Source organism: Diorhabda carinulata, chromosome X (assembly GCF_026250575.1).
Source record: "Diorhabda carinulata isolate Delta chromosome X, icDioCari1.1, whole genome shotgun sequence".
NCBI lineage: Eukaryota > Metazoa > Arthropoda > Insecta > Coleoptera > Chrysomelidae > Diorhabda > Diorhabda carinulata.
Genome location: NC_079472.1, coordinates 39,043,428 through 39,062,119, shown reverse-complemented (window position 1 = coordinate 39,062,119; position 18,692 = coordinate 39,043,428). Strand labels below are relative to the sequence as shown.

General features: G+C 31.8%; 1 protein-coding gene across 5 annotated transcripts in view; it reads left to right on the top strand.

The window, feature by feature from the left end:
• Window positions 1-18,692, top strand: part of LOC130902217 (CUGBP Elav-like family member 4) — a 1,507,660-nt gene that overhangs the window by 813,523 nt on the left and 675,445 nt on the right. The window contains exon 1 of one of the 5 annotated variants that reach the window (XM_057814158.1): window positions 11,429-11,557. The exons of 2 other annotated variants lie outside the window; for them this stretch is intronic. The gene's annotated coding sequence lies outside the window, so the exon portion shown is untranslated. Of the gene's footprint in view, window positions 1-11,428; window positions 11,558-18,692 lie in introns of those variants that run through there. 2 more of the 5 variants (XM_057814166.1, XM_057814162.1) reach the window with 2 other exon arrangements.

Sequence of the window (18,692 nt, the reverse complement as noted above, 5' to 3'; positions counted from 1 at the left end):
GAGTTTTTGTGGTGGTACTACATAATATTGGCAAATGTAGATAGATAACATAATCCCTAGCTGCAACGATACGCATTTTACAGTGAACAATATTAATTCGTTATTGAATCATATTGAATCAATGTTTCCCTTGATCTTTTTTTTTTTGTAAATAACGTAGCAGTGCTTCACATTCTTCTGTGACCTATATATTCATGCTTTAAATACCCTAACCTAACCCTGTCCTTAAATCTAAGCAGATAACAAGGTTTTGTTGTACTCTGAAAACTTCTGATAATTTTACATATTCATTTATATTGAACAATATAAAAAAGTTACATAGTTTCTATTCATCGAAATGACGTGATTGATCACAATAAATTTCTATGAACTAATAAACGAGAAAAAATTTAGTAGGTCTTTATCATTCAGAAACTCAGTTCATTTGAAACAACTAGTCAAGTGCCATAATTTCTTATGAAATGACGAAATTCATAGTGTGAATATACGGAAAGACTTCCAAAAAATGAGATCTATATAAGTGCTCAAATGATATATATCCAAGAAACATATTGAGAAATTGAAAATATTACACATGAAAGTCTATTCATTGTGTCACAAAGAAATCAATTATGATGGAATGAAAAAAGTTTAGTAATCAATAAACGTTCTACCTGTTCATGCAACAATTTCTTTAGAAATTGCTATCGTATAAATAATAAATTGATAAATATTACCCTCAGATACTTCCTCCCTTCCTGATTTTCCGTTTCCGTCATATTTGCTTCAGAGTCTGTCTGCAAAGAAGCTGGAGACTTCTCAAAACAGTATCTTCGTTTGGCTTCGCCAGGCAAAGAGCGATCTAGAAGAGTATTTTTGCAAATGGATTTATACTAACTTAATTTGGAGCGTATGGGTATATTGTAATACTCTGAATACTTCCAGTAATGCCTATAAAACGACATATTTTCATTCTAGTTTCTGTAAACTGAACAATCAATGATTTATTTATGATAATTCAGGTATTTTTCATTTGACGCCTCATTGATTATTATTATTATTACAATTATTACAATGAGGTACGGGCAGGGACCCTAAGATTCATAAGCCCTGAAATATACTATATAATATACTATATAATATACTATATAAATTAGTTTAATTAAAGTACCTAGCTAGAAAATTAAAAATTACAAGGAAAAAAACAGACCGTGCCGTTACAATATTCTTAAGTAGATGATTCCATGTTGAAAAAACACGATTACACAAAAAAGTCGCCTTGTCCGACAAGTGAATATTTCTTTTTTCAAGACCATCTATAACCTCGAAGTGTCCACATTAAATATGTTTGTTAAGTTACCATAATTGATATTTAAAATGCGATAGGTGATTATCATATCCCCACGAAGACGACGTTGTTCAAAGGTCGGTAAATCCATTATATTTAGTCTTTCTGTATAACTAGGTCTTGTACGCCCGAGGGATAATCTGGTTGATCGACGCTGAACTTTTTCGAGGAGATCTTCATCCGGCACAAGTTCCGGACACCAAACAGTTCCACAATACTCCATAATTGGGCGAATATAAGTTTTATATAAACGAGTTGAATTATGTAATGATATCCTTCCGAAAGACTTGCGGAGGAGAAACAGCTTACTTTTTGCTTTGTTGGAAATACTTATAACATAACTCAAATCCGTAGTAATTGTAACACCGAGATCGTTATAAGAATTCACTTCATTTAAGGTGTGACCGTTTAAGAAGTATGTATGTCTCGGATTGTTTTTGCCTAAGTAAAGAGTTACACACTTATCTGCATTAAGAGGCAACATCCAGTCTAAGCACCACCTAGAGATCGAATCCAAGTCCTCTTGAAGATTTATATGAAGAGGTGAATCAGCGAATATTTTCGAATCGTCGGCATAGAAAACCTTGTTGCATTGAATATGAAATTGGAGGTCACTTGCATATATTATAAATAAGAGAGGACCCAGTACTGATCCCTGCGGAGCACCGCTTAATACGGGTTTCTTAGCTGTAAAACAATTTCCCACTTTCACACAGAACTCTATCTGTTAAGAATGAATCAATCCACTCCAGTAGATCAAATCGTATGCCAAGATGTTCCAATTTATACAGTAATCTTCGTTTTGGCACTCGGTCGAACGCTTTTGCAAAATCTAGGTAAATGTCCGTCGGGATTTTCATGTCTAAAGATTTTGTCCATTCATTAACACACCGTCATTGTTGAACGTCCTTTTACAAATCCATGTGTTGTTCAGGTATTATTTTTTCGATCAAAACAAATTCACTGACTGATTTATTCGATTTTTTTGTTCTCGATATCTCTCTTGATACTTGTGAAGTCTCATTCCTCTAAGAGAAATTTAGAGTAAGTTAAATCTTATTGCTGAGCCGATCATTAAGACAATCAATCAAATATAGCTTCTTTGCAACCACTCAACATCAATAATCAATTTTTATTTTTAATTCATTTTTTGGTTTTATTCTCCATTTATGGCATATTGTATTGTCTTCGTGGAAGATAATTTCTCATAATATTTCACCTGCTCTCTCCTAGTATTAATTTTCCTCCAATTTTCAAATAATCGATGTAAAATATGTTGGATTCGGATGGATTTCGCCGAATCCATTTCATTACTGTTTCGTTGCAGTCATGAAAGTAAATCAAGGTTACAACAATTACTATAAATATCTACATTCAAATTATTTTTTTTTTTCAGTTTATCTATATTGCTGAAAAAACCTACCGAATCATGAGGAAACGCGGCACTTAGTTGGAAAATGTATATACTCTTCTAATATTTGACTCATTGAAATTAAAATTACGAAATATATACATTTTTTAGTTAAATATGTCAAAAGTGGATTTTGGTTTAGCTTTATATTTTCCTCGAAAATATGAAGCTTTGAATCATAATTGCATTATCTAAAGTTGATACCTTCCTTTATTTTGTAAATTAATTTCACATTTTGTTTCAAATGAAATCAATAGCATCCACGTTTAGAATACAAAAGAATACTTTCAAAAATCATCAAAAATATCCTATATGGAATGGTGGATTCAATATGAATTCATTATTATTAAACTCACACTCAAATGGATCACCTTGTATATTCAAAAGCTGGCGTACGATCAATTGTTATAAGTTCATAACACAGTACGATGTTTCTATGCTATTGCCATGTGGTATGTATTACCATTCTCCACCAGCTCTCAACCTGACAAATCGTGGTACACTTCGATGGTTCGAATGATGAGCTCGATTTTGGATTACGGGAAATTTAACGCTTCGCTTGTTGATCAGCACCATGCGAAACAATCTGTTTTATCTGTTATCATGTTCCACTTGTTTCTATCGACTAATATGATTATTTATAATTATTCATGTTCTATAGTAATTGTTTTTAAAACAGTCGGTTAATTATCAAAAAGCCAAAAAAAATTGAAACGATGATAGTTTATAACTGCATGTATATCACAAATATTATAACAGAATAACAGAAGAGTATTATACATCATTTTTTGATAATTGTACCTCAAATTAGTTACCAACTATACCCACTAGATCTGTTTCTCAGCGACTTTTTTCTGTTTATCTCTGTTTTCACTTTCATGAGAGTGATTTTCATAAGACGAGAAAGTTATCGCATAAGTAAACGCTTATTTTGATGAGAAAGACGGCAACTATCACTTAAAAGGAATGAAAGGTTAGAGCATCGCTGAAAAAAGTGAAAACTTTTCAGAAGATCCTCGTATTTATGCTCCTGTATACACACAGTCTCTTGAGAATACCAACATCAATAATATCCTCATAGAGGTCATCCAAAACTTATATAAAAATATGCAGTGAAAATCTGAAATATTCGAAATTAACAACGGTCTGAAACAAGTGTACAATAAATTTTGAAAATATATGTTTCTAATGCTTCAACAACTTGGAAGAACATCCAAATCGACGATACACTCTTCAGTTTGCAAACGATTAGGTAATCTGTACAAACATATCGATGGTCACACCTCAGAAAGGTTTGAGGTCAAAGCTGTTGTTTCCCAGGGATGCGTTTTGTCACCAACTCTCTTTCTCCTTTAGATCAACGATCTACTCGACAAAACTACAAACCCGATCTATGGCTTCGCCGATTGTAGCACACTGGCGTCATCGTTCATATCAACTGCTCCAATAAACTCATCTACTAGCCCAATCCATAGGCAGCAACATTTCACCATCACCGATCATGGAAACATTCTGGAATGGGCTGCTATTTTTATAAAGAAGGCTGGCACTGCAGCTCAGGATTTGGTTCTGTCTGGACCTCAAATATCATTATCACAAATACCAATTTGCTTGTTGGGTGTTAAAGCTGGAAGCAATATGTATTGGCATAGTCACCTGGCCGATTGAACCAGAGTTGACCAGAAATTTGGACAGTTTAGAGCATAGAAGCAAGGTAGCCAACCCTGTTTTACCGATACTACCACGGCAAATACTCTTCCGAGCTGTCGAACATAATTGCGTCTAGAGCAGTTTTCGCAAGCCCTACTCAACGTGGCTCATAAACATCGAGGTCAATATCCACAGGTATCCTTCACACGGCACACAAATTACTCGGGTGTAAAAGGGTTTATCCCCTTGTGCTTGCTTTTCACATAAACAAAATACATGACACGCAAACTGAAGGAAGAATACAGAAAATATATATATATATATATATATATATATATATATATATATATATATATATATATATATTGAAAATGAACGAGTTTTCATACAAATTTCTCCTAAAATGGAACTGGTATAAATATCTAGTGTTTAATGTGGTCCAATAACAGATCTTTTGATTAGTTTGTGTCCCAAATATTTCAATTTTATACAATTGCATTTTGTTAATAAATTTTGTGCGTCACCTTTCAGTTCATTGATGTAGCTTTTCACAATTTGTAAAAATACTGGATTTTGTGAGACCAATGTTTTATTGGACCTACGTACATAGTGATAGCCTCAACGGTATTGTTACTATCATCCGTTCAAAATCTTTATCTTCATTTTTATTTTGTTTGATTCTCAATAAGGGGTATGCAGTTATCGATATGTAGTGTTGGAATTGGAGGACGGTAGCTGTAGCTACAGCCAAGAGGCCTTCTTAAAATAGGCTTCACAGTGAAAATTAAGAGAAAACTTACAAATTTGAATTTGAATATTTTATTCAAATCAATGATACTCTTTAATTTAACAAAAACTTTTCTTATCTATTTGTTACTGCATACAAAAATTCGCTATTACAAGTATGTAGCGAGCACGGTTTTTTGGCACAGAATTCATGTATAGCTTTAGCTCATATAAATGTGATCACTTTTGCCACTTTTCCTCATATGACAAACATTGATGTGAATCGACATCAATCGACGTCCATAGATATCATAAGACATCGACCAAAATTAAATGTTAATAGAAGTCAATTGGTTTCAATGGACGTCAATTCATGTTATTTGAGGTCAATTTTCATTTCTCAAACCAATTATTATGAGAATTGACAAAAATTATAGAAAAACAAAAATTATTCAATAAATGAAATTATTGGAATTTGTTTTTTTTTTCATCAAACAAGATTTTTGTTGATATTTACTAATTGCTAACGGTAAAAAATGCGCTATAATCTCTTCCGACGAGTGCGTTCACTTTTCACGTGTTTGAGCCTTAACAAAGCTATAAAAAGTATTTTTTTCATTTTCAAGATATCCTGCCTGTATACAAACAAATTCTATAAATCTGATTGTAGTTGACATTATTTCAAATTGAAATTTATATTGAGATTCAACTCTACCAATTAAAAACAGATTGTCTTTGTAAAGTCGAAGCAGATAATATTTTGACACTCAAGTGTCAGGTCAGATAATAAAGTTGAGTTGGGACCTGAAAAATATATCGAAAATCATGAACTAAAGTCGGTTGAAAGTGAGTAAAGATTATAATTCTTTTCAGGCATGTTTATTCAAAACAAGTGGTTGAATTAATTCAGTGTTTCTGCCTGGAAAACGTCAGGATGCATATATGAGTCTTCTGCTCGAATAAATTCCTACCTATGTAGAAATCTCAGTGTTAAAAACAATCGTTTCTATAGCCTGTACATGTTCATACAGATAACTGCAAAAAAACTTCTTAATGAATATTACGCTAATTAGAAAGTTCATTATTATCACAAATTAACTACACTCAATGACTACGAGTTTTCAGTTCAAAATTTAATTGACCTAAATTTTGGATTAGTTTTATTTGTTGAAAGCTGTTAACAAGGTAATAATTATTTTCTGTTCTACGTAGAAACTCTAGACAATCTTGAAAATAATTGATCTTGTTCATTAATTTCAGTTGCAGTTTCAGTGAATAATGAGCATTATTATGATCATTTTTCTATAAATTCTGCTTCATGCTAACTCTTACAAATAGATATCTTTGAAACAAAGTTATGCAAAGATATATACGTCTATATGCAGGATGACTTGCAATGATATGCAAAGAAAAATGTAGTATGTTACAAAACATGTTATAGTACTTGCCCAGAAATGATTTTTCTTCTTCTATAAATCTTCCATTATAATAGTATTCATTAATCAATTAGGCCCTCGCTGCACTTATTACAGAAGTTCAAAAGTAAATAACTGCAAAGGTTTCTTATAAATTCTCCTATAAATTTTTATATCCTAGAACCAAAAAAATTATTTAGAAAATTTCATCTCATCAATGTTTTTTTTTAATATTTTTTTATATGTGTATTAAATGTAAAATTCTCATTTAGTTAAAATAGAGTATTTTATTTTTTATCTTCAAATTTGATTACAATTGAGATTTTTTGCCCTTATTTTAATAGTATATGATTCTGGGAATAAAGAAAAACAATAATGGACGTAAATAATGGGGGGTTAAACAATTTCTGATATTAAGCAGACGGCTGCATTTATTGTCGAGTCTAAAAAGGTTAAGTTAGATTTAACAGTACGATTGAACAGTGTTTCAGCGTGTTGTCGTTGGATTAATCATGTTTTCTCAAGTTGAGTTCATTATCTTACCACACTCAGTTGACATCCACCATTCAAACGCTACTAAGCTGGTTTATATATCTATATATGTGATGGCTGATAGAGGTTGTGTAATTTCTCCTCACAACGTCTGTTATAGAGATATAAGCTATGTTGTAAAGAAGGTTTATTTTGCTCACTTCAAATCAATACTCGGTGATCAAGACAAAGCATGGGCTTCTTATAAGGTGTGCATAAGTTGTGAGAAATATCTGCGCTTGTAGTTTAAGGGTACGGAAACTACAATTTGTTTTGGCATTCCTATGATATGGCGTGAACATAAAAATCACACAACCGTTTGCTGTTTCTGTTCGGAAGACGTGATAGGATTTAATACGAAAAATAAGAAGACAATATGTAACCCTAACATTGACTCAACTATTTGTCGAGTGTCCCATAGCTCTGAAATACTAGTTCCATATCCACCTCCTAATTTAGATGACATATCGAGTTATGCAGTTGAGTCAGAAACGTTTGCTCTCCAGAACGAATATAACTCAGATTTTTCGGTTGACGAGGAACCTTAATGATCTACTCAGAAACTTGAGTCTTTTAAAACATACACTCTAATTTCTAGATTTAAGGATAGAAACGTAAAGCATTTTATCATCTGGTACCTCATTTTCCTGGTACAGACATGGAGAGAGATAATTTAGTCAGTATTTCACTTGAGAGGGCAAACTGGTTCATTGTAATGATGTTTGTGGACTCTCGAAATGCTTTGAAATCAAATATGATTCATCAGAATGGCGCTTACGCATTCGTTAATCCAAGATTAGCCTCAGAGCAGTCTTGATTTATAAAAGAAATGTATTTGCATTTCCAAGGAGACACTCAGTTCATATGGAAGAAGACTACAATGACTTAGCTACGATCAAATGTCAGCGAGTTGTTTGTGAAGGTTTTAACATACTAATAATGTTGTTGGGTCAACAGTCAAGTAATTCAAATTTCCTCTTGTTTTCTATATTTGTGGGTTAGTAGAACCAGAGAGCTGAATACTGTCTGACTAGCCACCACGACACGGCTTAACTTTTGAGCAGAAAAACGTTGTGAATAACACTTTGATTACGCCAGAAAATGTTTTCTTGTCATATTAAATTATTGCTCAACAAGCAGTTTCTGCAATCATTGCAAAAATTTGAGGATTGTTTCAGATATATATGTTCCAGGTTCTCGAAATTATCCGAAGCAAAGTTAAAAGGAGGAGTATTTACTGGCTTCGGCCATCCCATATTACAAGCAGACTAGTCTTCGGTTTATCTATGCAACCAGTCGTGGTCCAGGTTTTCAAACAAAACGAGGGACTTTGTTATCATCCCAGAGTCCAACCAAATCTGGGCCAATAATGGATTCCTAGCTAGGACCAGAATTGTACAAACTTGGTCTATACTGAGCCCATAGAAAAATCCTTTATGGGATGTGTTTCTTTCAAAAATGTAATGCAGTATTTTCTGGGCAATACAAGGATCATGAATATAAAATTATTGTACTGCGCATGATGATAGCGTATAAAGCTCAAAGGTGCAAGATGAGCTTAATAGTTCACTTCTCACATTCCTAAATCAAATATTTTATTCAAATCCTGAGTGCCTACATCGGAGAACAAGGTGAAAGATTTGGAATGTCAGTATATCAGCGGACTATTGTTGGATGCTTAGCGACAAACCAAAGAAAGAAACCAAAAACGAGTTTGGATAGGCATCATCTAAAAGAGAAAAAGGTTTCATATTCCAATTAATATGATGCTGTGTATTTGCTGTCATAAATAGTTGATTCTTCTCATTATTGTGTTTTCATTTTGCAAAAAAACTTAACGTCATGGAGAGCTATTTTTAAAATCAGCTTATAATTCTCACGCAGCTGAAAACAATCTTTTTTGCAGACCTGTTGTTTTTACGAAAGAAATTTGTAAAACTCTTTGAGAAAGACCGAAATAGTTGGAAAGGTGAATATTTTGGTCTCTTTTGAAAACTAATGCTCTATCAGACATGATAAAAAATTAACATATAAAAGGTGATTAGAATAACAATATAGCTATAGTTTCTTTATTAGTAATAGAACGTAAAACAATCAACTTTGGAACAATAAAAACAAAAATAACAATTTCTTATGATACCAATGACCACACCATAATTTATGATATCTATTGTCCTGATATAATTCAATATCCCAAAATCACAAATAGCATTATTTGGAACAAAACTTTTCCGAAAGTTTTTTAATCCAATTCATCCCTATCCTATGTGTTAAACGTACAATAACTACCCTTTATCTTTCCTATCGACTAGGGTGAGTGTTCAGTTATCCGCAGAATTTGTCCAGAGATTTCACAGACATATACTCAGACGGTCGATTGTTAGCAGACGTCATTCTTTCAACAAAGTTTGTCTCAATTGAACAACGTTGTCACCTATATGGCGTTGCTTCGAGTTACTGGCAAAGAAAACGTACTCCAGTGAATTTGTGAAATTACTAAACTCTTGAAACAAAATTTTTGTTTTTCTTTTTTGTTGTTCAAGTTATATCCTACTTCATCAAAGCTATAATTAGTTGGGCGAAATGTTTATTAATATGTTTCACGATATTCAATGGAAATACTGAGAAATATTTACGGAAATGAGAATTTTTGAATATAGTAGGACTAATCGCAATATAGTGATGTTAGGTTGGAATTTCTCTGTAAGTTATAGGATTTTTGGTGGATTTTCTAATGTTGAGTCTACGATTGTTTCTATTTGCAGGGCAATAGAAGTGAACAATTTTTGATATGATCTTGGAGCTGAAACTCAAAATTATTTTTCATATAACTTATAAAAATGGTTAGATCTATAACTTATTATTATAACTCAGATAATGAACACAAAGATTTATCATAAATTTTTTCTCATTCCAATTTCTTTTACTTTTTGTCTTAAATCACAGTTGAGGATACAGTATCGACTAACGACAATATTTCCTTCACTGAATCATCTCAAAGAATATGAAAAAATTTTATAGTTCTTTCAATAAATAAATTGAAACTTCCATTTAAAATAATACTAAGGAATGTAAGGCAGAACCATAGAAAAAAATTAATATATGTTTCTGCATTTATTTAGATCGTAGAATCGTAAGAAAAAGAAATGTCAAAAGTTTATACTTCCCATTTTATGAAATATCAGATTCAGGTGAACATCAAAGATATGATTTGGAAAGGTGAATCTGAATATTATGAATACGAAAAAAATATCTCAAAATAAAGAAAGGTCGCATTTTCGGGAGATTTCGTCCTCCGAAATTCTATGACGTACACTTCATAAATAAATAAACTAATAAACTTGCAATTGCGAGCCATTGAATATGTTACTATCGACAAAACAAAACGAAACAAAAGAAGTAGGTTCACGGGTTGCCCCGCGCTGGAATTTTGAAAATTCTCGACATTTCGACTTCCGCTTTGAAGCCTTTAACAAGATAAGGGTGGGGATAGGGTGGATCTTCGTTCAATGGTAAGAAATGATCAGATTCCTTGGTCTAAATTGCATAATAAAATAAAATAAAAAGCTGAAACAAAAAATATAAAATGATTAATATGATACAATCACTGCTGGTCTTCAACTAACTGGTTCAAGCGTCTAGCTTACATAACTGGATACATAAGTATTCGAAAGCTCGTGAATATATTAGAGTTACTACACTTTTGTATCTAATTTTGCCACAATCTCACTACGAAGACGCTATATAAATTTGTTCGTGATGATTTGCCTATTTTCTTAGAAAAATTAAGACAAATTCTCACGAAAACTATATAAATATCTCTAAAAAAAAAACGTGAAAAATTAGATAAAATGAATGTGTATGTGTGTCTAGGAGACTATGATTGAATAGAACAAGATTTATTGATTGAAACAAGGAATATATACAAGTTCATTCTTCAAACCAAACATCCTTATATTACATTCACTTAAATAATATTTTATTTTTAATATGGCAATTATACCAATACTATTATTGTCAGTTAGCCTCACGAAAAAGATATTCCAAACATCCAGGTTGAATTACACTAGCTAGATATAAAACTCCATTAATCAATAATCAAGAGAAAATATGATCTGTTGAATGCTTCAATCAACAATTTCACAGTGGCCTATATCTATCAACTTTCCACTTGTTGTTGGCAACATCGCTGGATACCTGAGAAACAGCGAACTCCCAAGGCCGCTGACGCAACGCGTACGTAAAATCGGCGACCGATCTCCACGGAGACGTTACCAAGCTGCTTGTCGGCGCAAACGCGTGCCGCCTCGAAACGCGTTAGGACTCCTCCTCCATGCTTCGGCGATGACATCCAAGAATTCGCAGCCTGTTGATAGTCGAATAGCTACATCACGCGGGTTGTGTGTTACTAGAGACGATTCTTATCACATAACGTGTATTTCGCGTTTTGGAAACCACACAACTGGTATTGGGATTTAATGTGTCCTGGAGTGTCAGGTACTCATGTTTTTTGACACTTGCTTGGCATGATGAAGCTTTTTCCCATACACAATTCTCGTGAATTCCCACAAGTTTCATGATTATTACTTTTGAAATGAATTATTTCATGTTGTATGTATCCATGAAAATTTTCATATAATATTAATATTTGTAGTAGTTGATTTATATTTTATTATACACAAGTCCTAATGATCTATTCTCTCAATAAAATTGATTATATTCAAAAAATTGATGAAATGAATCGATTTAACATCCAGAAATCTCATCAAATTATGAGTATGTACCATATTGGCGATAAGTTATAGTGTTCATTCAATTTTCATTATCCATATATTCAGATTTATCTCCATGCTGATCAAATGATACCATATAACCATTTGTTAATAACATATCCAGCCAGTTTACTATAATGCTGAATGATTTTTTATATTCACTTCGATCATTTACTCTTATTTAGGATTGTATGTTGTATAAACCTTGCGTCTTCTTCTTAATTTAATAATGAATCAGTCGTTGCCCTCTTCATGTGTCTAGTTTAAAAATAGGACTTCCATGCAAATTTTGATAGTTATATTTTCTCTCTCATACGCTTACTAAATTTGACTCTTCAATAATCATTCTCTCAATCCTGGTATCAATTATAAGACGCTTAAATTGAAATAAAATTTTATTCAAAATCAAATTATGTTGATATACGCTCTTCATCACGCAAACTTATACTTGCTCCGTCCAGAATAAATGTTTCTTCATTTTTTTGTCAACCTTCATAATATATGTATATATTATATCCATTAAATGATTCTAATATTTCTCCAATTATTTTAGAGGGTAAAAGAAATTTTGTTTCACGAATGAAATTACTTGTGACTAGATCTTCGTAGTTAAGAAATATTATTTTCTTCCGCTGCTACAGAACCTGGTTGATGTTATATTTATTCAACACAGGCCATTTTCCATTATACCATTAAACGAAATATCGTCATTTTCGTTATATATGATTGATTTTTCGAGAATTTTTAAAAGTTTAATGTATCTAAAATATTGACATAAATGTAATGTAACGACACAGGAGATTTCAGTTTGATCAAATAAGAGACATTGTATTTTTCAGATAGAATTTTTTTAGCACTGTAGTAATCAATGAAAATTTAACAAGAAACTCACAAGATATTCCATCTTACTTTGTCATAATTTTATGCTGCAACGTATTTATACGTATTATTGGTTTTGAATTCCACGGAAAACTTTTCGATATTCAACTGGTCATAAAAAGGGTTGATGGTTCGGTTGTATTACGAATTGATTTCTTGATAATGATTATTATATATGGATTTTGAAGTGAATTATAATCGATTATATATTTTACAAATTACTAAGGTTTGGGTCTGTCTTTATTTTATAATTAACATTTTATATCGATTCCAGTAAAACTTTTCAGAAAATTCACAGTTCATTATTGAAAGTGAAATCATCACAAGACTAAACTAAATAACGTAGAAACAGATTGTCGCTTTTCAAGTTATCATGTTAAAGTTGTAAAATATCTTATGAACCAAAAAATACACGCTACCCTAAACTCCGCTAATGCGAGAAATGATCACAATCTTGTATTGGCGAAAATACGAATACAAATGTTACCAAAAAGGAACCGGAAAAAGTAACAATAGAAAAAAGCTCATATTACCTGTGGTACAAATCAAAAAGGGATTTATATCAAAAAAGAATAGCGGAGAAAATAGAAGAAATGCCAATGAACGCAGAGAAAGATATATATTAGAGCTAAGATAAAATCAGAAAGAACACAGAAGACGCTGCTAGGGAGACGATAGGCACACATATAGTGGTAACCAACAATAAAAACCCTAAACAGCTCTATGATTCCGGCGAGAGGTGAGAAAAAAATGTAAGCAAAACCGAGAAGGTTTTTCTTGGTGTATATAATATTACAAACACTAGAAGTTTACAACAGATACAAATTGATCAGGAACGAGACTAATTTATTAGTTAGGTAGATAAAAAGCGGGAACAATTCTTAAAAAGATTGGAGGGAAACTTCTACAGCGCTCAAAAACAAATATACAGAGTGGTAAGACAACAACGGAAATAAATAACTAAACTTTGCGTCAAATATCAAACATAAAATGCCCAGAACATGATGGAGTCCATAATGTATTATTGAAGCATGGTCGCCAACATCTCACACAATAACATACAAAACTTACCAGAAAAATTTTGCTACATTGTAAAATATCATACAGATAGTGAACTAGTACAATTATACTCATGCTAAGAAAAGAAGATGAACAAGATCCAGCTTACTACACGGGGATATTACATCGAATATCTTCACCCAAATTATCATTAACAAAATTAACTCGATCACAACACTAGAAGATGAGCAGCAAGGATTCGGATCAGGAAGATCCTACGTTGATATACGTATTTATAGGAAGACATCTGGTTGAGAAATGTTAGTTTCCTATCATATTCATAAATATAATCCAAACCATCGAAAACATATGCTCAGACAATCAAGTTCAGTCTCGCATTATTGGTAAACAAACAAAACCTATCCAGTCAATAGCGGTATCAGACAAGAAGACTCGCTTAGTTCCATGTTATTCAACATAATAAAGGATGAAATCATGAAAAAGGTGAGGCTAGGTAAAGGTTATGGAATGGGTGTTAGAGAAATCGAAATCCTGTGCTATGCCGATGTGCCGAAAATGAAGATGATCTTCAAAGATTTTTAAATTTCTTTAATCTCACAGGAGAACAATATAAAATGACTATCTCATCTCGAAAAACCATATGCATGACAACATCAAAAAAGCCCATTAGATGCAAATTAGAACTAGAAGGTCAAATAATACAACAGATAATGAAATACAAGTACCTTGAAATTGACATAACCAGTTATGGAGTTGAAGAAGAAATGTTAAGAGGACAAGGAGCTAAAGCAAATAACTCTTGGAGACCACATAAATGAGAATTTGAGAATCTCCGGAAAAACACTGTTAGACCAAAAAACAAGCGAAAAGATCAGACGACTATGTGACCTAGAATAACATTAACGTATGGGTATCGCAGTGTAAAAATAATGGAACCAAGTCGAATGATAGGCGATAGATTGGTAAAAATGGTGATGAATAAATCTTCAAGATATCGAAGGAAGGACCAGGCGTTAAACCTATTATGGAATAAAGAAGAAGATGAAGAATATATATTCTCAACAAGTAAAATTATATAATGATAGGTTTCAGTGGTTATTAGGAAATATCTGATAGTAGATGATGTCAGGTTCAAAAATCATATTGTGATTCGGTGATAAAAAATATATTTTCAATTCCAATTAACTGATATTTGTTGTTTTATCAAAAATATTGATCAAATTAAAGAATTATCTAATGAAGCAGTTTTTAGGTTGGGTTATTTTTAAAAATTATTAATAGGTTAGGTATTATTAATAAGCTAATATTAGAATGTGATTCCACGCACGTATTGATATATTCTGGACAAAATTACTATTTGATAAAATAATTCAGCATTCTACGTGACACTAATTTGTTATAATCATTAATGGGAAAAGTACTAAAGTTAAATCAGAATCGATGGGGTGAGAGCAGATTGAAACAAGTAAAAAAATCATCGCACTCTTGGAGCATTAGCAAACGAAAATGAATCTTAGATTAAACATTGAAAAATGGTTATAATTAACAGTTAACAAAATATTAAATTAACCTATCAATATTAAGTGTTCTCGTTCCTGGCTTCCAATCGTTTTTTCATGACTAAGTTCATAATAAGTTTCTTCACTCGATCTTGTTCGATGGAGGGATCAACTCCACTCACAAAATAAAATCTTACTTTCAACACTTGGATCATAAATATCTTTTATGCACAAATATTGATAATTTACGTAAGCGAAATTACATAAGTATATTGTTCCTTTTTACGTATGTTGCACACATGTTGCTGACGTACGAACTGGTTGATGTGTTTTTCATTGACAGTATTTTTTCAATTCTTTTTGAAATCATGAACAAAGCCTTCAACTTCAATAATTGATTGTCAACTGCCATGGCGTTTCAGTAATTTTATATTCACTCTTACATTTACTATAATTTCTGAATAAGGATTACAGTCTTGAAAAATTTTGAAAAGGAGTCTATGTCTTTGCCCAAAAACCAATTACAATTTTTTGGAAGTGATATATACTATGTCAAAATTTAAAGAAGCACATCGTTCGCGATATATAGGTAGGGTTCAAAGGTTCTATTAATTGTTAGAAAGTAGTAAAATAATCAACATCTCAATCAAATTTGTGTCCCTCTATAATCTCGATATTTTTTGTAATTTCAATCATGAATGATACAATAGCTCTTTCTGTAAATTTTCACATTTCAAGATAATGAATTCCCTTTATCATACTGTTAATGGTATTATCATCAAGTTAACTATCCCTTCTCAACGTACTTCATAACACACGAGTAGATTGTTTTCAAACTCCAGATTTCCACTTAAACATTTCTCGAATACTATAAAAACAATATTAAGTCCCGTTGGCAATCAACGAACAAAGTTACCGCAATCTACTGTCTATCTTACCACCGAAAATTTTAAATTCAAAATATTAAATTTGGATTGCAAATGGATGAACCACAAAGTTGCCAACCAAGAACAACAGACATCCAAAGTTTTGCTTTCTCTTAAAGTTGGCGATGGCAAATTTACTTCTGATTTCTACTTGCCTGTCTAATATTTTTCAGAAAGTGTTTAAACGACCGGTAGTTGGTTCGATATCACTATATACACGGTGTTTATTTGAAAACTTACCACCTCTCACCAATAGATTGCAATAGATCCATTGAGTATTTTTTAAATATGAGATTTTTCCATGGTAAATTAGTTCTTACATATTCATCCGTACTTAATACAACTAGCAATCCCAATTTATAAATCTTGTTTGCTACTACCTTACGTGTTCCCCGTAATTTAAAAGCCTTTCTCGTTTCCTGTGCATCAGTGTATCCTTTTAAGAAAAGGGTGATATTTGATTAAGTTATGGAGAAAAAAACATTTCAATTGAGTATTTTTTTTTTCTATATTTGACATAGGACCGATTCCACTATGAATTTCAGTGCTAAATCAATTTGAACGTAAAAGGTTTTTCTATTCTATTCATAAGTTCAATTTTTATCATTTCAAGTATTGTTGAACATTTATTTCCGGACTGTAGGAAATATCGAAGATAAAATAGTTTTACTTGGTTATTGGAATGCGCTTAAGACAGTGTTATTGTGAGTTTGATGTTGTGTTGCTGGGTACAGTATTATTAAATTATCCTGCTTCTTCTCCAACTAATTGGCCTCATACAGCCAATGTACGGAAGGTATACATATACTTTTTATTTTCGCAAATCAAAAATAAATTTTTTTACACACCTGAAAAAGCGGTTGAATCGATCAAATCACATGTTTTAGTGATACCTAAATCGGAATGGAAAAATTGATTCAAACGCATGTAAAATAATGAAACCATTTCCAATTATAAATATTTGTTTTTATCTAAAGAATTTTTAGTAGCGATCGTCGTACAAAGTGTGAAGGAATCTCAAATAAATCTTAATGTTTAGGTAGTTCCCAAAAGCAAACGCGCCGTTTTCGTAATGCGCAGTATGAATATTTGTGGTACACTGGTCAAAAGGAAGGCCCTTAAATAGGTGTTAAAAGTATTATAATCATGAAGTCGACTTCATTGATGGCCTAGCGACTATAACAAGCGGGTAGATTTTGATAATTATAAATTGAGAAAAAAGAATCGGAACTTTCATTGATGCACTATACTATATCTTCTAGGAAATTTTAGAAGTTTCAAACTTGTCTTCCGGAAGGTGTTGAATATAGCAATTTCCTTTCAGTTACGCTGGTATTTCCTTCTCTCAGAGATATACGGAGTTTATATAAAACAATAGGACATAATTAGGTTGAAAATATCAATACCACTCAGATATATCCAAAACTTCTTTTGTATTTTGATACGGTATTCAAATTTTTCGAAAAATTCATAATTTAGTCTATAAAAGAGTTATGTTTTCATAATTTTCAGTATGGTATTTTTGGTGATGAGTCCGGTTTTCAGGTTTTCTGGTTTTGAACAGAAATTTGCGAACGCTTCAATCCAGTATTTTGTAAAAAAATCATTATAAAAAATTTTGGGATAATGTTTTCTCCGTACATATTTTTTAGCACTGTAGTTTTTTTCATTTTAAGATTACTTCAAAAGTTATAGGTTATTATGAAAACCAGAAAAATACAGGATTTACAGAACTTGTGGAAACTTATGACTATTCTTTTATAAGCAGAGCTCTAAAATATTCAATCATCCATAAAAGTGATACACATTTCCTCATTAGCTTAGCTCTTATAATTATATTCATATGGTTATAATCAAATGTGAAATTCCAGTTGATATTTTATGAATGTATTTGAATTTGATTTTACGTCGAGAGAATTGGTTATATAAGCAAAACTGTTTTATAAACACAATTCGGAAAAGTTGTGTTATTATACTAGATTCATTTCAGCTCTCTACATTGTTGAGCTCTATTCAATCTGTAGCTTAATTCATCTGATAATGTATTTAAACACGAATTTGTTCATCATAAATATATATCTTTTCGAATTAAATTCAATTTGAATTACTGAAACCATCACGATGACTTTTTTATTAGATAGCTGATAGATATTAATCTATTACTGTTAAGCTCATAATTTTCAGTATTTAAATTCATTGATTCCCGTATTACTCTAATATTGTAACTGTTCATAGCTGATGATAAGATAACTTCATAGGTTCTGGTACGAGTTGATTGAAAAAATGGTGAATTCAGATTTTCATCCAGCAATAGAATTAGAACTTTGGCACATGTACCATATTCAACCCTGGGGCACTCATTAGCATTAATCTCCAGAAATTTCATAAATTCTATCGTTCATTTGGTTTGGGCGCTTCCTCTAGCTCACTTAATATCTCTATAAAAAAGAGTTTTTCAATTAGATGCTGATTTTTTCTGTTCCGATTTGCGAGTATTCATTTTTTATAGAAGGGAAAAATTAATAGCAGAAACACG